We start from the raw sequence: 17,599 nt of genomic DNA on the forward strand, positions 1-17,599 counted from the left end.
TAGAGATTGTTGTGACTTTGAAAAATTAACAAAATCACTCCATGTAAAAGATGTGTTTGTTAAAAAGCTTTGTGTTGTTGTTTAATTTATCTCCTAATAAAAGTAGGATTTTTCTAAATCCTTAAACTCAACAACTTCCAAATTATCATTTTGTAGGAACTAAATGATACTTTGGTATCTGAGATATCAATATATTGACATGATGACAAAATATAAGCAAAGAAGTCAAACTTAGAATCTCTCTATATTTCTGAAATGTGCATATGGATATTTTTAGCCTGTTTAATTTATCTTAAACTCTAAGACTTAGAATAGTACTTAAGATAAAATGTTTGTACCTAAAAGTTAATCACTGAAAATATTGTTTTAATAAATATTTTACTTTTTCATTGTTCTCAAAACCTGTATTTCCTTCCTTTAACCATTTCACCATGTTTCTCTCATTTTCCAGACAAGAAAATAGATTTAGAAAGTTTTAAATTAAATTATGCTCAGAATGGGTCCATTTTGAACCAATAATGTTTCTCTCTTCTTGTATCTCGTACTATTATCTACAGGGGATAATTTAATCAAAATATGACTTGTTTCCAGGGTGAGTTCATTATATTTGCCATAGAGTTCATAATATTTATTAAAAATCAGATATATCCTTACCAACAAACCTAAATTTGAAAAGTTATTTCCATAAATTTCAAAATGACAAGCTGAGAGAAGTTTGAAATTTAATGAGTTTAATTAAGAGATTAGTACAAGTTAAGTTTTGAAAAAATAATGAATACTGATCTTATGTAAATGTTTGAATTTCATTAATTTGAAACTCTCCCTTTGGTATTAAAGATGGCACTTTTTACACATTACTATTTCATATGGTCAAAGCCCTCCTGAGAATTGTTTTCTAATTACATGGAGTTGGGAGATAAAAAAACTCTACAGTTTTGATAATTTTGAGAGCCTAACCCATTTTAATTTTAGTTTATAAGTTGAGAATTGTCTTCATTATTTATCCTTGCAAATTCAAATATTACCTAATAGAATCAGTAACAAATAACACAGATATAAACGGACATTAATTCAACCTAGAGGCATAAACATAAGTAGTTTTAAGTGGAATGGTAATAACAGAATAAATGAAGTTGTAATTAAAGGCAGAATATTTTTTTCTGAAAATTACATCTATACAATTAACAATAAAATTGATATTATTGTCTTCACCCCAGTCTACAAAACTCTACTTTATTGCTACGGGGGAGAGAGACAGCTACTAGAAATTTGCAGTTCATGAGTTATCACTTTTCAGAAGGAATAAATTTTTAAAAATTAATTTCTATAATAAAGAAAAATGTTTATATTGAGGTCATTGTGATTAGAATGCTTATAAAAATTTGATTCTAAGAAAGAAATTTTATTTTTCTGCAAAAAATTTTTGTTCTTGACAATTTATTTAGTCTCTTACCCATGTCCAATTCTACCCTAACTCTTTAATATTTAACAGGACATATCAACTAGAACTATGTTGTCAGCCATGAATGTTCTGATATAAATTATATATTAGTGCTTTCTATCTGATTATATAAATAAATCTTTTATAAATGTTTCTACTATATTTCTAATGATTATCAAGAATTAAAATACATACTGTAGATTGGAAAGAAAATTGTTCAACTCTAATTCTTTATCTAACTTTACATTATTCCATATAATGATGGGTATTTAAATTTCATTTACTCTTACAAATTGTGTTGAGCCAAATTATATATAAATGAATTAAAACCCTGAGATGGCATTCATGATAATAAATATTATGTGATCAAATTTAAAATAATTGACAATTGGTTCCCAAATCCCAAGAACTGCAGGCAGATTAGCTGTGCAGCCATTCTTAAACTATTTAATTAAAGGCAAAGCAACACTATATTGCATTTTTAAGCAATTGACTTAAGACTCTAATTATATGTTATGTGTTATGATGATTTATTGTTGTGTGTATGTGCATGTACGTATGTTTGAAGTTAGTATTTTCTTTCTACATAAATGTTCATAAATAATTATTTTCCAAAGTCTTTCTTATACATTTAAAATAGACATGATTAAGAATCAACTGATAAAGGAACATTTTAAGAAGCAGCCATTTAAAGAACAATTCATGGCCCTGGCCAATTGGCTAATTGGTAGAGCATTTGCCAGGTATGTGGATGTCCTGGGTTTGATTTTTGGTCAGGGCACACAGGAGAAGCAACCATCTGCTTCTTCACCCCTTTACTCTGTCCCATTCTCTCTCTCTTTCTCTCTCCCTCCCCCTCTCCTGCAGGCATGACTCAGTTGGTTCGAACATACTGGCCCCAGGCATGTGGGTTTTGTGGCCTCTGCCTCAGGTGCTAAAAATAGGTTGGTTGCTGAGCAATGGGAGCCTATCTCCCTGCCTCTCTTACTCTCACTTAAAAAAAAAGAAGAACAATTCAAGTTACATAAGGAAGCTATTAAATCTAGTGATTTTTTTCACATTTTTTTTCTAGTGTCACATCAGTTTTATGTCCTTCAGTCACTTTATACACTTTTAATAGTTCAGGTAATGTATATATTCTGTCATTTGTTTTCCTGACAATATCCTATCCTTTTTTATTCAACAATATAAGCCTCAAATGACCTAGAATTTACTTCATAAAAGACAACATGGTATAGAAGAAAAATAAAATGTGAGAGTTGTTGCTCTGCCCTTTGATGCTTAATGTCTGTTTTAGCATTAATTTGAAAATCTACCTTTGTTCTTCAAATTAATAACTGAGATTTGATATTCACATATGTGAAAATCAAATAATAAAACTGTCCTAATTCACTGGGTTAAGGCAAGTGAAAACATTAGTGACCATGTAAGTATGAGATACTAGCTTTTGTTGGAACTACACAATTTCTTTCTATTAAAACCATCATCCCGCAAAGGATCTTTAAGTATTTGCTGAAGTTGAAGACATGGCAGAAAGTGACCCAGGCACACACAGACTCTCCGTTATACAGCTTGTAAGCTCAGGGTCAATGTTACTCCCTCAGGCCCCTATTTAATAATGACCCCACAGGGAATATCAATGGAGTGTGCTGTATTTGCTGTTATAGTCTGTTCTGAAAAAACACGTCTCCATTACACGAATTAGATCTTCCGTGACAGAATGTTTGTCAATTTCAGCCAGGCGCTGAGTGGGTCCACACACAACGAGAGCTGGAAGAGGTGGAGCAGAATTCTAACCCCCGTGGGGAAAAGGAAGATGCTGAGTACCGCAGCTCCACAGGCATTGTGGCGACACGGAGACTCCATCCTCACGGACGCACACCTTGCTGGCCCCTCTGGCAGCTGGCGTGTCCTCCTGCACTCAGAGCTCAGAAGCTACCCTTCTCACACTCTACAGTTGAATGCAGTTGAAAGCCCCTGGAATGGCGATCAGCCACACTCAGGTGCCTGGCTAGACTCTTCCAGTTCTCGGCTTTCAGTAAGATTCCAGATATAAAGTTGCATAGATCGTGAGTCATGTGACCCAACCCTGTTTTCCCATGAGACTTGTTATCATGGAATATGTGACTTTTCTAAATTTGGAGTACTTCGTTAGAAAATATAGTGTAGCCTGACCTGTGGTGGCACAGTGGATAAAGCGTCGACCTGGAAATGCTGAGGTTGCCGGTTCGAAACCCTGGGCTTGCCTGGTCAAGGCACATATGGGAGTTGATGCTTCCAGCTCCTCCCCCCTTCTCTCTCTCTGTCTCTCCCTCTCCTCTCTAAAATGAATAAATAAAAAAAAATTAAATAACAAATAACTGCTACATGCCGTCTTAGGCACAGATTTGTGAAAAGTGGGGCTCTAGGCTTGGGGTTGGGGACCCGCCAGAAGGAAACGTAGCCTTTGTAAGACCTGCTGATAGTGGACGACAGCTCAGTAGCGGTACGTGGATGAAGACCATGTCCCTGTGAGTCCTGTCACAGGTCAAAAATAAAAAGGGAAAATGGGAGCATGACCTTCTGGAACGAAGGTGAGCGAATGGCAAACCCAAAGTGAAGGCCAGAGAAGTATCTGGAAGTCTGGGCAGTGAGGAGATGGGTGTGAGAATATGGGAAGCCCAGCATCTAGAGATGTCCACCGGCTGTTTTCAGAAACAGAGCTGCTCTTCACCAAATTCTGTAGAGTCAGGTCACTCAGCATTAAGCTACAAGGAGCTCTAAGCTTCCTCCTAGCAACTGAATCTCTCTCTACACCATACGTTGCCTGCTCAGTATTGTTCATAGTGCTAAATAAATGTTTGTATGCCATTTGGGTGCAAACGTGGCCAGTGGCAATTCTATGCTGATGTGTCCAACATGGTCAACGAACATGGGACCAGTAGGACACACAGACACCAGAGAGAAAACTTAAGACACGGTCTCCCAAAGGAGGACTGCTGAACTGTCATCAGAGAATGAGAAAGCTGAGGAGGGGATACTTGGGGCTAGGACCTTCTCATCGTTGCTGAACAGAGCAAAGTACTGACAAAAGGAGAGACTTATTTCCAAATATATAACATTTCACAAAACCCTCACAGGCTTTCAATTGGCATTCTCCATGTGTTTCATAGTCAGGTGTAGATTTCTCAGGAAGTTTAGCACATGGGAATTAATCACATGTGTGAGTGACTCTAATTAAGATTCAATTCACATCAAAGAAACAGTTCAGATATTAAGTGAGAAATTTGAATCATTAAAATTACAGGGCAGACTCTAAGTTCTCATATGCTGTCATATCTGGTTTAACTTTCAGGTTGTTTAGTTTTTCTTTTTCTCTTGTTGAATGAAGGCACAATAGCTTACTAGAGGACATAGTTATTCCTTAGGCTGCATATTAGTTAGATTCCCTTGTATTCTGTCTATTTGGAAAATATATAAGGTACACTTTATCCATCACCCACACTCTTCTGCCAAAGGTTTTAAACACACACCCCCACACAGAAAAAGAAAAAAACACCTCAAGGTGATTAAAGGCTGCAACATGAGTTCTTACAAATAAAGCATGCTAACTACTGAGTAGCATTTGCCATATGTTTTCTTTCTCTGGACTCTCTTCAGGGAAATCCATTTCTGTTTTTCTGTTGTCTTAAGATAGGTAATACTGAATCCATACTGAATTTCGCCGTCTACTGGCAGGTGTCCATATTCCAACCAATGTCTGCGGCTTCCAATGAGGCAAATCACCGCAGCCCTGGGTTCCCTGGGAAACACCTCTTCCTGTGGGTCCTGTACACAAATACTGCCAAGACTTAGTGACCACTGATGATTCTGGGATATGGTGGAGACCTAAAACTTCTAAAACAAAGTCTTTTGCACTAGAATTGTCAATCTAAATCATCCTAAATCATGTGCTGATAGGAGAAAGTATATCATTGGTGGGCACTGTGGTACACTGTCCAAACCCAGGTTCAGGGTCAGAGGACTTTTTTATTCACTGAGCTGCTGGGAATGCTGAGTGGTGCGTGTTCAAAGCAAAGTTCCTCCCCAGAAACTGTCCTTGGCCAAAGGAACGTGCATGACTTGAGACTAGAATTCTTCTCCAATACAGCCTTCCTTTGGTGCATGGTTGATGTAGAGGTACAGAGGCCTGCTCCCTTCCTGCTTTTCACAACTCAAGTTAACTGTTTTGTGAACAATGTCTAGAATCAGAAAACTGCCCAGGATCAGAAAAGTCCCTACTTTTCAATGTTTCAGAAGAGTTTGTGTAGAAATAGTATTTCTTCCAAAAGTGCTTGGTAGAATTCCCCAGGGAAGCCAGCTGGACTGGAGTTCTCTTGCATCACAGGAAGGGTTCTAAGCTGCATGTCCAATCATTTTAGAGCAACAGCGATCACTTGGGTTCAAACATAATGCTTTGCTTGTGCTCAAACTGTCCAGCAGTTTTTAAAAGGATAGAATCTTTTCATTCATTGTTTATCTGGACCCTTATCCTGTTGCTGTGTTCTTTCTCTAGAGGCAGTCACATGAGTGCAGAAGAGTAAGACACAGCAGGCCACTGAGACCACTCTATGATCACATTTTCTCCCTTTCAAACTAAACTCTGATCATGAGAGGAATCTTGCTCATATGATTGCTTCTTTCTTTGGGAGATTTCTCTTTTAGACTTGATTTCCCAAGAAACAGGGCCTGAGGTCCAACTCACATGGTAATGCTTTATCGAGGATAGGGTTCAATTGAGAGAAACAAGAATGAGGGGAAAGGAGAAGCAGGGTATGAACAGAAAGGATGCTGAACACAAGGCTGTCATGACTGAACGGGACACCCCATCCCAGGGAAATGTAACCATCTCCTCAGTCATTCAGGATATCTTTAAGAAGGCTGAGTAGAGGAGGAATTTGTCTTGACTTGGTCCAAATTTTTCCCAGAGAGAGAACCCAACCCCAGACTGTACTTCTCAGACTCCTTGGAACTTACCTGAGCTATTCAGATGTTCTCCATGTTACATCATATTGGATCTGGAGTCAGAAACTACTCTGGTTCCCTCCAAAATCCAGATGCTCCCACCAGGAAGGCTACGTCACAGATCACGCCAGGAGGTGAGGCTACAATGGAGGGGTGAAACTTCACAACCTTGCAAGAGCCCCAGGCAATTCTGGGGCTCTGATCCAGGAAGCAGGGTGAGCTACTAAGATTGAAGTGACATCTAGGCCCAAGGATATCTGGGAAGGCAAAAATATCCAGACAGGGACAAGTTTACTCCTAGTGTCTTCTCACAAAAGCAGGCTTCCGCTGAGCCCCCAAATACCATCAGTTCCCCTTCCCACTTCCACATATGTCTTTCCAGGAAATAGACAATGCTGCACAGTTTATGCTCAAGTCAGGAATTTCCAGCCAAAACCCTTTCCAAGATGAGATTGGGATCTTGTTCCTTACTTGAGCTTCAAGACCACAGCATATTGCTCTAGTTTCTGTCCATGTTTTGCAAAGCCTTGGAGAATCAACATTAAGCAAGGTTGCTTTGAGTCCCAGCTCTAGTTATGACCCGTTACTGCAGGATTGGGTATGGTGCTGGAACCCAAGAACCTTTGCAGCTCAGGTGAAAAACAGTGTGGGCTTAAGAAACCACTAACTAGGTGACTATGAGTTGTAAGTGGCTTCATAATCTCAGCTAAATTAAGAGCTATATGGAATCTTGGGTTTGGAATTGTAAAAAACATTTGCATTAAGTGTGGTTCTTCAATGTTGCACTCTTCCACCCTTCCTAAGCTGATGGGTTCACAATCTTCAGAGTACTTTCCAGAATTCTGAAATAAAGATCAAGTTAACACCAGATGTATTTTTCTTCCCTATTGTTATTCCGCTGAAATTCTTTAGCAGAGTACTTTCTAGGACCGTTCCGATCAGCACTCCAGCTAAAACTGGAAGAGGGTCTCCCATACACAGCAAGTCCGAGATTTTAACGAGAGTAACACCATTTTCAATGCTGCTCTGGAGGCGTGCCCTCCAGCAGAGGAAGCTCTGAAGCAGTACGTGTAGACACGATCCCTGACTAACATCCAGAAATCCCACCCTGGGCTGGACAAATGCAGGAGTTCTCTTTCTCTGAACCCAACAATATACCTTTTACATAAAGATTCTCCTTATGTTAGCTTTTTCAAGCAGCATTTTATCTCTTTGGAAGACGATAAAACTTCTTTTAAGAATGTAAGAATTTTAGGAAAACATTTATTCCTCTCATTTAGTCAGGCTTCAGGTCAGGGTTTCTTTCTTTTTCTCAAACATATATATGCACATTTGAAGGATTAAAAAAGATGGCTCAGACAGAAACCATTGCACTCATTTTCTCCGTTCTTCTCTTTGCAGAAACCTCTTCTGAGCATTTCCGTAAGTCATTTTGTCCCATAGCACCTGTACGCAGAAGACTAATTCTTACTCCAACAGAAATCATTACGGGAAATCTAATTGTGCATCCATTTTAACTTTTTAAATCCACTTTAAAAGCAGAGTATGCAGCTGGGAACTCTTTTAAGGGCATCTGTAACACACACTGCCTCTTTCTCCCTGTAGACTCATCACATCGGGCCCAAGACTCGTGGCCTTTGGCTGCCACAAACAGCTATGAATAGGTAATACACACCGAAGCTCAAGTGTCCCCTATGAATTATGCCATGAAACGATTTATTGTCCCAACGCAAAGATTCATTCTAAAGTAATAAAAACACCAAGTCATTATGGGGGTTTTCTTTCCTCAACCGGTACCGACCCAATATTTCACGTAAGGGAAAAATGTATATTGTGATTGTTTCATTCTTGATAAATGATTTAAAAAAAAACTGTGAAATTCACCACCATACTTGATTCCAGAATTTTGGAGAATCTTTATAAACTGTGTAGAACACCTCCCGTCCCACAGCAAACCATTCTGAATGTTCAGATCTCAAAGACACACTTTCAGATTGTTATGCTCCTCAATTCTCCAAAACAATGGCAGGCTAAGCATGGAATACTGTTTGTTGGAAGCTGACAGCTGCATCCATTTCCAGGGGTTGGTGGTGGCAGGGGATTGGTTTTTGCATCATTCTAATTTTTTTTTTTTTTTGCCATACCCATAAATGTATCCACGATGAGGTATCATTAATTGGATTAAATTAAACTGCGGGACCCAGGCGATATAACTGCTATCACCATACCAAAAACCTACGGGCAGCATCTGATTTCATTACAGACACCAACTAAAATGTCTACACATAAACAAACAAATAGCAGCTAGATAAAAAGCATTCACTGAACTTCATTAAAACCTGATATAATTAATCGTTTAACCAGCAGACATAGAGCGGTAAGCAGTTTGAATGTATCTATTATTGTGAAATTAAATCGACGCTGGCAAACAAAAGGAAATAACACACATGTAGACATAATTCAATTAACAGCCACTGAGTCATACTGTTTAAATGAACTGCTTGTCAGAAATTCTTAATTATCCATAGCTCCAGAATATCAAATCAGGAAACATCTTCTAATTAACCATTAAGCATCATTTTGTTAATTCTATATTGCTTTGTTTTTATAAATGACTAAATTATATTTTTATAGTTTCCCCCATTAAGTTAAATCAATATGTATTACCATCTTTATTTTAATCAATTAAGGAACAGGCAAAAACACCAACATGTACAAAAATGCTTAACTAATTAGAAGACCTATGGCTCTCAACTCAGGATTATATCACCTGTTGTATATCATATTAGTGATATTTGCTTTCCTCCTTCATTTACCAGGTCATCTCTCTTCTGCATTGACTAAGACACTTGCCCAAACCCTTTCTCTACACTAAGATACTTTGTTCCTAGACCACATGCCTCCTATGACCTTTCTCCAAGGTCACAGCAGAGTTAACATCCTCATATTTCATACAGGAGCTTACATGTCATTCTTCCATCCTCAAACAAGAGCACAATTTTCTTTGATTCCCTATAATAATGTCAGGTTAACCCAAGTAAGTGCCCAATGGAATTGTTGAAGAGTTAATACTTATCTCTGTGGAGCAAATCTAGAATTCTGGGGGAAAAAATGTATTTTGTAAAAGAATAATTAATTATTAGTAGTCACTTCCTAATGCAGTTTGTAGAGAGTAATATAATTATCAAATCAAGTTGTGTAGCCCATTGAAACATGTGGCTGCTCAGTTAATGCTTGCTGTTTTTGTAGATGTGGTTATTAAGGCCTTCAGGAGGTCAAACCATTTCTTACATTCCATTCATTTATTAAAATAAGTCAGGTAAAACATATTTCAGGGTTCTCTCTAAATTATAGTTTTGAACATAGGGGTGATGGTCCAGATGGGATACAGAAATTGTTTGTTTTAAAATAGCTACATGAGATAATAAGTAGTGTTCGATTTCAGTATCTTTTAAGTGTGACTTCTTGAAAGTAGCTGTGTCTGGCCCCCATGCTTCCCTTGTATGGGTAACTTTTTTCCTCATACACTTTTCAACCACACACATTATTAGCTTTTTTTCTCTTCTTTCATATAAGATGGGTTGAAATTGGATTATTAAAGCCATTCTAGAAGGCAACTGGCAGTAGAATAGAAATTTAAAAAATGAATGTCTTATAAGCAATGTGTTTACTTCTAGTGATCTAGCCTGCAGATTTAGAAACAAACACAGATTTTTTTTTGGCTCTTGTGAGAGAATGCTCTCCCCAGCTTAGGTAAAAAGGGAGAGTCACTGATTAACCAAATTAAGGAATAAAATTTGAAGAAGGCAAAATGGTTTCTTTGGAAATACAAAACACAAAGAACTAGAAAGTGTCTAGTATGTGCTCATGTACTCTTATTCTCTCTCCCTATCTCTCTCTCTCTTCAGCCTTTAGAAGTAGAAAGCAAACCGAGCAGAAAACATATGTATTATATGTGCTATATGTATTAGTATGAGATGTATTATATCTTACATGGAAATTAATACAATTGGATTGTAGAGCTAATCATGAAAGATAAGCAAAAGCATCTCATTAGTAATATAAATATCTTCATGAATTTTTGATAGGCAAACATTCCTTATGTGGGGCATGAAAATAACTAATTAGAAAGCTTGAGAAATTAGACTACATTAAAATAGGATCCTATATTTACATTTGTACTTTCACAAATTTGGAAAATTCTCTGTAATTTTCACACCCCAATGTATTGAAAAATTGCAAAAGCAAGCACCTACTGATGGAAGACAAGAACTCTGAGTTTAAAACAAAATTAAAAACTAAGAGATGAACATCAACAACCTTGCAACGGTGAGAATCAACCGAAAGCAATCACAGTTTCACTCCTGGCATTTCCGAGGTATTGCACTAAGCAAAGCAAAGCAGCTGACTGCAGAGAGGGTGCTCTGGTTCCCAGGGCCCCAGCCCGAGAGACATCACTGTGGAGAACAGTTTGGGAGAGGCTGGCCCCCTCCAGGCTCTGCACTTAGTGGGAAAGCCCTCAGAGAGCTGGGACTTGGTCATGATGTGGCTGCTCCAGCTCACACACTCTGCCTGGATAATGATGGGGGTTTGCCCTGACTCCTCCCTGAGATAAGTGAACTTGCCATGTTTCCATGGCGAGCCACCCTATGCGCGTCTATCTTGAGTCACCTGCATCTTGAAGAACAGTGTTGGTGCCATGAGGTTGTGCCGCCCGCCAAGGGTTCGTGGGTCGAGGACACTCAGGGAAGAGCACTTAGCTTCTCAGTGCCTTGCATTAAGTCACAACAGTCTAATCATAAGGTTATGTTTGGAGACTGGTGCTAAGGACTTCAGTCTCAAGCCTTATAATATTGAGCTCGAGATAAATTGAAAAAGGCTACACCCATTATCTATCATTCTTCTATTATAAATGACTCACTGGGAGACCCAAAGAGCCCCTACTAGTTATCACGTAATACTGAAAATGACTATATGTGATAGGAATGAGCATTAAATGCCTGCAGGATGGTATTACATGGAGAAACCGACACACATGCCAGCTAAATATCAAATCCAGAATTTGAACACAGGTTTGTTGGCCTTTAGGCCCTTATTTGAATTATCCTTCTTCTGAAGCCCCCTTTTCTCTTCATATATATAACTTCTCAAATATCTAGGACAATAAATAGAGAATTACCCACACTAGTTCCAAATAACCAAACCTTACCTCATAAACAGACACATAATATATGAATAATTTTTATTTTTAATGTCTATATATGGTTCTATATATGTGTGATTTATAAGAGCTAAAATTAAGTGATTACTTATTTGTAATAAGATGGAGATAAAATTAAATGATTACCTGTTTGTATTTCATATTTGATAAATACCTTTAAAATACAATTTTGAGTGTATCTACCTCTCCCTGATAATCTGGGGTCAATGGCCCTTCAGGAAGCTTTATTCCTACAGGAGCTTTAGACTTAAATGCTACACTTTCTAAGATTCTTATATTTGCTTTTTATAGGTTTATCTTCTGGCTATTAAGCTATTTGATGCTACTCTCAGTGAGTAGCTTGTATGTCTCCCCTTTCTAATTTGTTCTTGCTAATTGCCTACAGTCTGAAATCTTGTATCATCTTGATTGTTAGACCTGTGTGAAACCTGAGACAAAACAATAGGAGAGAGCTGGCTGTACTTTGTGTGAGAATTAGAGTCACTGATTGAGAGTCTTCTTTTTGACTTCTCGCAAATGTTTGAGTTTCTTAGTGATGTACAGAAGTAGAAGAAAATGAAAAGAAGTAAAAGTCAACTGCAAAGGGGGATTTCAGAAGAAAACTGTCAGAAGTTCTCAAGAAAAAACAGTCATTAAGAATAGAAACACTCAAGTATTGCTGCAATGTTAGACATCTCCAGAAGGTACCTCCCACTATAGGACACAAAGGACACAAGCTGTGAGAATTCACTCCACTATCCTGATTCTAAGGAAGAAATAACAAAGGTTTCCCCCAAGGATCAGTCTATTTGGTTGGGGCTTGTTTTTGCAGAAGGAAAGGGGAGGCCCTCCACTTGGGGGAAAAAAGTGTCTCTCCATCTGCTTCGGCCTCTCTGCACATTCCTTTCCTTTATTTCCTCAAGATGGCGAAACTTCATTCAGATCGCAGACTATGTGAAGGCCTGTGTGAGCATGCGTACAAACCACCCTACAACGGTCTACTTTCACAGGATAAGACTCCAGGAGGCTTCAGCAGGGGAAGCCATGCTCCTCCCCGTCCTCTCCCAGAGATGATGAAGAGATAAACGAACCCAAGCCCACCCTCCTAGGAAAGCTACTTTGACTATGTTTCTCTCCATTTGATTACTTCAGTATGCTGACAATTGCTTCAGGCTCCAGGATGATGCAGGCAACCAGAAGACTGCACTTTTTTCAAAACTGAAGTTTAAAAATTTTTATGGAAAAGTGGCCCATGTAGGCATCCAACCGAAGGCATGTGCCTGAAACTGTGCTCTAGAATTTGGTACTACCCCGGCAATGATACAACGACATGTTGACTCTCCTTCACCCTATTCCTTTCCTAAAGCTCCCTTGAAGGTCTCATTGCAAGAGAGATGGTGGGTAGGCCAGGGCTGGAGGATTCATTCACTCTGTAAGCGAATGCCATTGAACACATTGTCACATACTCAAACACCCACCTCGCCTCAAAAGCCTCTCAATGTCCATATGAACCACTTCGCTGAGTATCTGCCACAGTACCAGTAAAAACAGTAGAGTAAGAATCGGTTGAGGGTAACAAATAATGAAAAGAAGTTTTTATATTTGTTGATCTCACTTAGAGAGATGCTAACATTTTATTCTCTATCTTAAGGAAACATGAAAAGACCTATAGCCCCCTGGTCAAGGCACATATTAGAAAGCAATCAATGAACAACTAAGGTGCCGCAACAAAGAATTGATGCTTCTCATCTCTTTCCCTTCCTGTTGGTCCCCATCTGTCCCTCTCTCTGTCTTTCAAAAAAAAAAAAAAATTAGAAGAAGCAGTTTGAGCCCCAGACTAAAGTTAATAGAATAGATAAAAGACTCATGCTAACCAATTTAACTTCTTATCAGACAGGAAAAAGGGAGATGAACTCCAATGAAAGGTACGTTTTAGACACAAACACCAGCTCAAAGGGCTGGTTATTTTCTGTGGCGGCTCTGAATGAAACACACTCTACCTAATGAAGCCTGCTTGGCCCCTCTGTTCAATTTTCCTCAATTTGTTCCAAAAAAAAAAAAAAAAACATTTCATCAACCAATTTCACTGAAACGTTGTGCCACCATCTGTTTCCAGTTAAAGAAAAGCATTCATTAACATACAAGTGCCCGGAGCACAGAAACTCTGTGCACCGTTCGGGCTCTGTTATGTTGAATGCCCTTTCCTTCATACGGCCCGTGATTATGACGGTAACGCACAATGTCCAACAGTAAAACCGCCTATGCCACAGCGAGGCTGTTTGGAAACTCACAGCTGAGAGATTGTAATGGTTGCCTGTTGGCTAGTATATACTTCCAGTGGGAGATAAAAATGAATTCGAATGTCTTCCCCACAGTGATGGGCTTGCCTGAGGAAGGAGTAAGTAATGTTTTAGATTCCGGGCAAAAGAGGACATAAAAATAGGTGCTTACATGTCGCTAAAACGCAGAGCATCCAAAAAGGGGCTTCTTGCCCGGAGAAAAACAAGTTACTGGGTTAGAGCCGCAGTGTCCTCTAAGAATCAAAATTTGCTGCTCTAACTAGCACTACAGCTGAGGCAGGGCAGAGGTTCCAGAGCGCAGGCACAGGGCCAGGGGTTTTCCGTGCAAGCGGCTCCTGCGTAGGGATTTATGGTTTGCAAAGCAAATTCCTCAGCTACAGAGAACCCTGAGTTCACCCATGGCCAAGAAAGCTTTCTACTTCATTTGAACTGTTCTGGGAATGGGGGATACACAGTCTCTTCTCCAGTCCAAAGGCTACCGGGGAAACCCAAACTTGCCTGAGTCGGCAGGAGAGAGAAGCAGCTGTGCCTAAGACCAGGACGGCTGAGACTCCGTGGGGCCCAGCGCAAGCCGGTTTAGTTCCCCACCTCTTATTTCCCTAGGATTTAAGATGACAAGATGAGCTACAACAGTCCAGTTTTTCGATTTTAGGATTCTAAGCAATAACATGTGAATAAATCCCAGAAAATCTTCAATATTTAAAGCTGTATCCCTCCTTGAAATTTCCACATAATAAGTAAGGTGGATTGATTGTATTCAATGTACTTGGACTCATCGGTGATGGCAAGAAAGAAGACAACCTCTCCAAATCCAAAGGTTATATACTTTTGAAAAACATTAATAAATCTGTTCAGTGGAAAAACTAAAATTACCAGAAGGAAAAAATTAAGGAGAGAAACAAAGCAAAAAATAAACCACAGCGCCAAGTTTCCATGGAAACTCCAGAGAGTAAGCATATATGTCACAAACATCATGCTGAGATAAAAAAAAAAAAAAAAAGTGTTATTATCATAAGTTTCACTAGAATTTAAAGGAATGTTAGTACTCTCTAAAAATGATTGTTCCATTAAAATCATTATTTCATGGGATAGCCCATTGTCTCAGTGAGATCTTGGTTTCTGAGCATCCTGAGGTCCTAGAAATGGAAGGACATTCGCTGACACGTTGTCCCCTTCAACTGACACTCAGCATCTCCACTAGCAGGCCATGCTGTGCCCCCCTATTTTTAAATCATAGCTCATACATGATAATCATCTAGATTCGAAGTGAGATAGTGACTTAACCTGGCACCGGTAGCAATGCTCAAAATAAAGAAAGGGGATCTTATCCAAAAAGCCTAATCTCACAATGTGATGAAACTTATCAGCATGTGATATAGAAATTCTTCAAGAAGACAAAAAGACAAAAAAGATAAAAGCAATTAAACCACACTCCTCTCCCCACAAAGGAAACTCTCAGATCATTTCTCATGGATGAGACGTCCATGTCCCAGGGAGACCCCCTTGACGAGAACACTCTGCAGATCAGCAAAGAAACAGTGTGACCTACTGCATGTTAGAGCCAGTTGCTTTGATGTTATTTCAAAATGAGCCTGACCAGATGGTGGTGCAGTGGATAGTGTCAAACTGCAATGTGGAGGACCCAGGTTTGAAACCCCAAAGTCACTGGCTTGAGTGTGGGCTCATCGGCTTAAAGTGCAGGCTCACCAGGCTAGAGCGCAGGCTCACCAGATTGAGCGAGGGGTCACTGCCTTGAGCATGGGATCATAGGCATGACCCTGTGGTCGCTGGTTTGAGCCTAAAGGTCGCTAGCTTGATCTCAAGATCGCTGGCTTAAGCAAGGGGTCACTCGCTCTGCTGTAGCCTGCCCCCCCCCCCCCGGTCAAGACACATATGAGAAAGCAATCAATGAACAACTAAGGTGCTGCAACAAAGAATTGATGCTTCTCATCTCTTTCCCTTCCTGTTGGTCCCTATCTGTCCCTCTCTCTGTCTTTAAAAAAAAAAAAAAAAAAAAATTAGAAGAAGCAGTTTGAGCCCCAGACTAAAGTTAACAGAATAGATAAAAGACTCATGCTAACCAATTTAACTTCTTATCAGACAGGAAAAAGGGAGATGAACTCCAATGAAAGGCACGTTTTAGACACAAACACTAAGCAACTCAGTGTTTAGATTCACAAACCATGTTCTCCACCAGCTCAAAGGGCTGGTTATTTTCTGTGGTGGCCTAAATCAATTTTAAGGGATTACAGGAATTATTTATCAAATGTGCATAATAATTTCCCTGTCTCACCTTCAGGGACGAGTTTCTCATCTCCATTTAGGTTTCACAGTAGTGAGTTCTAGATACTTTCCTTCTCTGTGTTTTAGCTTCGTAAATCTTCTTTATTTTATTCTTTTCTTCACTTGGTGAATAATCATTGAAGAGTAACCATGCATGGTCACAGTGCTAGATACTAAATAAATGAATGAAATAAGACATCATCCCTGCCCTAGTTACCTTTACAGTTGCAGGAACAAATAAATATGTAAGTTAAACTTTCAGTGGATTTTTAAATGGGCGGTGATAAAAGCAGAATACTGTAAAATTAAGGGATGCAGATTAGACACTGATGTCTGTGGGTAGAGTGGAGGTCACAAGCCCAAAGGGTTATTTACCCTGGAGCTGCACATTGCAAGATGAGTTCGACGTGGTAGAAAAGCACTGTAGTTGGGCAATACATAACTTCTATTACTAATTACACTGAGAAGTTCTCTGCTTGTAAAACTTAATAACTGTAACAAGTTATTTTTGGAGTTTTCTCTGATCCATGAATTGTTTCTTTTTTCCATCTCTTTTTAAAACTCCAATTGCATAGACACTTAGCTAGCTTGATACTGTCCTCAGCTGAGATCACTACTGTCTTTTTTGTTTTCTTTCTATGCTGTCGTTTGAATAACTTAACATCAATTTGCCTTCAAATTCTTGCATTCTTTAACTTGTAACCAAATTACTGTTAATTTCATCAGATGAGCTCAATACTTTCAGTAGTTCAGTAATTTCCACTTGGCACTTCTTTTTAAGGCTGCAAATAAATTTACACCAAAACACAGGCAAAGGGCTGGAAATCTGAATTAGACACTTTCTGAAAAGTCAAATGCTGATTACTGTTCTTATCTTTGAAAAGAAACTATTTCTACTGTAATTTTTAATTCTATAGCTTTATCTAATATTTTTCTTTTTTCTAAGGAGAACAACATCAGCTTGCTAAACAGCAACAACAAAAATAAAAACTTGCAAGTTCCCAGGAGTACTAGATTTCTCATTTCTAATGTGGACTCTAGGGGCGCTGCTGATTTTAGAAATTCACGACTCTTAGGAATATATACCTGATATAAAAATATCCACAATTCCTTATACAATCCCCCTTTCATCTCCAAAAAGGATAGCAAGAAGGGCAGGATAGAAAAGTCAATATTTAGTTTTTTCATGAAGTTTACTTTTTAAAAGAGATTGACTCAGGAAATCATGGTTTTTCTGGTTGTCTTTAGTGTTTACAGATCAGGAAATGAAATTTCCCATCTTTGTACACACATGGTATTAATTGACCAGCTTGTACAAATAATGAGATTACTCACACTGTGAGGCCTAGCAGATTGTCCCATCTCCCTTATTCTGATTTGCATAAACAAAGG

This window comes from Saccopteryx leptura, chromosome 11 (assembly GCF_036850995.1).
Source record: "Saccopteryx leptura isolate mSacLep1 chromosome 11, mSacLep1_pri_phased_curated, whole genome shotgun sequence".
NCBI classification, from domain to species: Eukaryota; Metazoa; Chordata; class Mammalia; order Chiroptera; family Emballonuridae; genus Saccopteryx; species Saccopteryx leptura.